This window comes from Adiantum capillus-veneris, chromosome 4 (assembly GCF_014529385.1).
Source record: "Adiantum capillus-veneris isolate H3 chromosome 4, ASM1452938v2, whole genome shotgun sequence".
In the NCBI taxonomy this organism is placed as follows: Eukaryota; Viridiplantae; Streptophyta; class Polypodiopsida; order Polypodiales; family Pteridaceae; genus Adiantum; species Adiantum capillus-veneris.
In genome coordinates this window covers 87,954,967-87,960,478 of record NC_140934.1, presented here as the reverse complement: position 1 = coordinate 87,960,478, position 5,512 = coordinate 87,954,967, and the positions used below count along the sequence as shown (strand labels likewise).

The window sequence follows — 5,512 nt, the reverse complement described above, 5'->3', positions numbered from 1 at the left end:
CTAGCAAAAAGGGAAAGGGTCACTAAGGCCTTTCCTCTTTGGGACATGCCAAACAACATAGTATCGTATTTACCCATTAACTACTAAGGTAAGTGGGCTAGTATAGAGTGGCCCCCAAGTGCAGCGCGTGTCACCCCCAAAAATAAAACGCTTTGATAAAAAATCTTGCGGCTACAATAGGCCGATTGTTGGGTTGCACGCCTCACCACCGTTTGATCCTGAGTTCGGAAACAAACTTTGATTGGCTCTTGCTTACCACAGTACTCTACTGTGCTAATTTTGCAAAACAAGTGTGTGGTTGCAGCGAAGTTGAGAGCCCATCTTCTCATGGGCGGTCTATGATATTGGAGCAAAGGAAAAAATACATGCGATTTGGCTGGTTTCTTTGAGATGGAACTATCACGGAAGAATCCACTCGGCCCCTCTACCCTATGACTACTATTTACACTAATTAATTTTAAGAGACCTAGCAAGTTGGCAAGGAACTAAGTCATCCACAACACAATGTATTAGCGACGCCGACGTGCACTAATCAGAATCAGAATGACACACAAAGGCTAATAAATTGGCGGGTTGATTGACTTGAGCCATCGTGCTCTCATGGCTCTTCTTTTCAAGGTGCAACTTCCATTCTTCCGGGGCGACCAGGTAAGCCCAACCCACCCACCCCCCCTTCATCTGCTCCTTGAATTTTTGTATTCTGCTTGATTTTAACGGACTAATTTTTGAGCCTTTCAAGCATGCCGGGATTGACAGGCCTGCGGTGCCCATGGACTCGATCTCTTCCATGTGGAGATGTGCACCGCCCCTTTTCACGAGAACTGGTTTGTTTGTACCCTAATATACAGTTATCTACACGCCTCGATGTTGACACACAAAATTCTGCGATTGTACTTGTCGATATGAAGCCCCCATAATCAAGTCGTACCAGGCTTCACACCAGACCTAGAGCAAGCATGACTTTTTACGACAAAGTCTGCAATTTATATGCGGAAAGAGTTCGCGATCATGGTGAGTGATTTCATGAATGACGTTTCTTTTGTGGTCGTTCTATGTGCTATACAAGATGAAGTGTTTTGAAATTCAAGTTGTTATCCATAGTAAAGAGGGGGGTATGCTCACATTTGGCTAACAACCTTATTCATAAAGCAAAATTTTTGTATCACCCATATGGTTCTTCAGCTATATCTGTGAATTCAAAAGCTATTTCTGTATGGAAGAATCCCAGCCATCTGGGAGCAATGGAAGAATCCCTCAACCTGAGGCACTTAAGAGTCCATACAAGGCTGCTAAGGCAGGAGATGTGAAGAAGATTGACAACATTCTTGCAAGCAATGCAGACGAGAAAGTGGAATATCTGCTCCTAAGCTATGAGGATGAGAGTAGCGGTGAGCTTCCACTGCATGTCGCAGCACGGGAAGGCCATCAAGAGGCTCTTGATCTCTTACTTCCCCAGAACCTCACTAATGCACAAACCAGTAGGGACGATTTGTCTGCTTTGCATTTTTCCGCAGGTTGCGGTCAATTCAAAGTTGTGCAATGGCTTGTCAACTCTCAGAAGCCTGACTTGAACCTGCAGGATAAGGTAGGACTCACCCCCTTACATCTTGCTGTTACTTTTGGGCACAAGGAGGTGGTTCGATTTCTTGTTTCTGAAGGAGCAAATCTCTTTATTTTTGATAATGAGGAAATGTTTCCTGTCAGCTTTTGCAAGGATCCATCTATGTTTGATGCCTTGTTATCTTATTATAAGTCACAACGACTAGCTTCAATGAGGGCAAGATCACTGCGTGGGTAGATGATGAAAGGAGAACGATTTTGCACTACACTGCTGAACATGGAAGTGATCTTGATGTGATTGTTAGGCTTATAACTGAGGCAAACCCAGATCATTTGTATGACAAAGACAAACATGATGACTCCTTCTTGCATGTTGCCGCCAAGTCAGGGAACATGAAGGTCTTGCAAGCCCTGAGAACATTTGATTCAGAGGATATTGACATGGTACGCTTGCTGACCAATGCTGAATGCGACTGTGTCAACAGTCCTGGTATGTATGCCCTTCTTTATGATCACCGTGAATTTTTTGATGAGCTTCTTAACATGGGTAAAGTAGAGATCACCTTAAGCTGCATTATCAAAGGACTCATAGCTGAGCTCGTAGGTAAGCCTGAAATTCTTTCGAGAGTAGCCTTGTTTGCGAGCACATTGCCCACATACTTGGCGCTTATGCCAAGAAGGATTGCATATTTGATTTCCTGTCAGAGATTGAACCACTAAGCCTCATGAGCCAGTGGGATGATGAGTACAAGAGGACATGCTTGCACTGGGAAGTTGTGGACAAGAGGACGGACATTGTACAGAAGCTTTGCAAGGATGTGAAGCTGTGGCCAAGCATTCAGGACAGAGATGGTAAGACAGCCCTACAGCATGCGTTTGAGCAGAAAAACCATATGGTGATGGAGATTCTGAGCGCAAATTGCATCTTCAAAGAGCACGAAGAAAAGCTGTACAGAGATAGGGAGGTGTATGTCCAAGCACTTAATGCCATACTGGTGGGTGCGGCATTGAGCAAGTGTGACTTTTGCTGGATGGTTGCAAATGCCGTTCCATTCAGAGTTTGAATCGTTGGCCATGAAGATATACCGGGCGAGCAATAGTGCTTCGTTTTTTACTGCCGTTGCTACTATGTGTGTGGCAAAAACAGCCCTTCTGCCAACGCCAAGCCGATATGTGGGAGACATAGTGAATCAACTGCGGTTGGCCTTAGTAATAGATGCGGTCCTGCTTGCTTTGTCGCTAGCAGCTGTTCCTTGGGCCTTTGCAGCAGCAGGTTTTGCAGCATTACGTCATGCTAATATCTCTGTATACCAGGTGATTATGGTGAGTACTACTGCTGTGGGAGGCTTTCTTTGTTCAATAGCTTGGCTAGCTCTAGTCGTTCAGCTTATCAATAACAAGCCCTCCAAAAGTATGTTGTGCGCGTTATTGCTTCCTTCACATCCTTTTGGATGGGTTACCTGCTTGTCTTCAGAATCTCCGTGCTGAAGTTGGCACGAGCTCCCGCTTGGGGTACCCCAGAGCAAAAAGGAGTGAAATTGCGGACCTTATGGTAAAGATCTTGTTGAATACTGTGCCAAGAAGGTCAATCCTATCACACATGGTCCACCTGCATCAGAGATGATTACAGCAATGAAACAAGAAGCAAGCAAGCTTGGCATGTCTGACAACTTCTTAGACAACATTTACCAACACAGAGAGGTTGAGTTTGCTTCCAAGGAGAAAAGGGAAGGGGCAATAAAGCGCATAGCATGTCGCCTTGGCAGGCCCAACCATGCTGCTTCTAGTCCAAAATTTTCTTCCAAAGTGTTGTTATCGGGATGTAACGGTCAAACAATATGAAGGAGCTAATAACAGGACACGGTCCAAAACAAGGCCAACATTAATTGAGATCTAATGCATTATGCAAATTTTATGGATTCAAATTTCATGATGGGTATCTCGCCTTTGTTCTGTCCGCAGCTTGGCATGAGTTTGCTTTTGACATCATTTTGATTCAAAATCATTAACCGTACTGAGACATTGAGTCATTTCAATTTGAATTTCCCTTTATGGCTCCTAGATTTTATCTTCCCACATTCTTTCGCGAGTAAGGTAATGGCAATTACTGTAAATTGATACAATTGGGAAATAAGATTCATGTCTTGGCTGTTATGGAAGAATCGCAATCATGAAGAATCGGCATAGCTCTGGAACTTACCTCCTCTTTGAGTTTTGAAGATTCTTGTCCCTTGTCTATCCAAGCATTACCATTAAGGTGCTTGCTATGGCAAAGGTAAATTTTGGGCTTTAGAAGCTACTACACAATGTTGACCTTCCAACTCCTTGTGCATAGCACAAACATTAAAATATGGTTGCAATACAATGCAAATGGTTGGACAATAACATTATACATTAGATTTGCAATGTATCCAGAAACAAGAAATTGTAGGGTTAACGAAGCATCCAAATGAAAAATCTAAAAAATTTGATTGAAAAATTACAGTTTTTTTCTTTTCATGCTTTTTTGAAAAGAAACTTCCTTTTCACTTATTACCTAATACAAAATGTTTTCTTAATGAGCATCACACATGTGCAGAGTGATGTATTGCTTAAGAACATTGAAAATGGGTTTTTTACGAGATTACTTTTCGTAAAAAGCAACATCAAAATGGTCTATGATCATGGTACAACGAATTAATATGACTGAGATAGTAAAATTACGTTAGAGGATAACAAATTGAAGGATAGAGGCTAAAGTACGGAGAAGAGCTCTCCCTCTAAGATCTCTTTAGCATGGGAGCATTGCCTAGAACTATCCACCCAACCATAAGAGCATCATGCATACATAATTCTAGCATGACTGTTCAAGGCTTGGACGAAAATGACCCAGTTTTCGTCCAATTCTATGGTGCACCGGGCTACACACCTCTGGGAATCGAGAGAGATTTTTAGGGAGCTTTTTTCTTGATTTTTACTTGCACAAGTAGAAATAAAAAAAAGCTTCCTAGAAAGCTGCCTCGTGGAGAGGGCTTCAGGAGGAAGCTCTCTCTCTCTCTCTCTCTCTCTCTCTCTCTCTCTCTCTTTTGTGGAAAAGTCAGGGCTGTATATTACTGAGTACAATATAATCCCCAGCGGATGCCAAAATAGCCTATCACGTGGGGTGTACAAGCTGAATGTAAGAATGAGAGCCACTATAGTGACAACTCGACTAGAACAATCTCATGGTGGTCGGTGTGATGAGTGGACGAGAAACCACCGAGGAGGGGCATAATGCCATGTAATCTGGCCACCTGTAAGTGTGAAGAAGAGTGGGAATCGGGCCCAACGCCGAAGGAAGGCAAATCGACGAGCCTCGGCTGCTCGAGATGTACCTGAGGAAGAATCCCACTGCCAAATCAGTGTGTGAATGATGTCCAGCCAAATGGTAGTGAGGGTATCCTGGAGGAGCTGTGGAGTCGCACTGAGAATGTGAAGACAACGAGCTCTCCAAACATTCCATAGTGTAATGCTAGTGATGACTGAGAAAACTTCATCACGTGTCTGAGGATCCCCCTGCCAAGCAATCTGTGGTAGCATAGCCAAAGTCCCTCGCCGATAACCAGTCGAGGTAAGCATAAGGGCTGGATCTGTGCCTGAGCCCTCATAGAAAAGATGCGGTCCGGGCATCGGCATCAACCATGAGATAGATCCCCAAGTGAGAAATCCATGCTGAACACCCGCTCTGCTAAGTAAAAAGCAAACTGCAAGCCACACTACATGAGAAGTTGAGCATGACCAAAGACAGTGTGCAGGTGACTCAAGTAGTCGCAAAGGACAGCGATTACATAGCGGATCATGACCCATAGTAGCTAGCCAAGTCCCAACTGGAAGTCCTGCATGTGCAACCATCCACATGAAAAAAGAAATACGATGAGCCGCATGTAAATCCCAGATGGCTGACCAAAACTGCTGTAGATAAGCATGGGAGAGA

General features: G+C 43.8%; 1 pseudogene across 1 annotated transcript; it reads left to right on the top strand.

Moving 5' to 3' along the window:
- The first annotated feature begins 654 nt into the window (after positions 1-654).
- On the top strand, positions 655-3,712 carry LOC147459558 (uncharacterized; annotated as a pseudogene). Its single transcript, XR_015187886.1, has 2 exons — positions 655-1,011; positions 1,183-3,712. The product of XR_015187886.1 is annotated as an uncharacterized LOC147459558 (transcript).
- Positions 3,713-5,512: the final 1,800 nt, after the last annotated feature.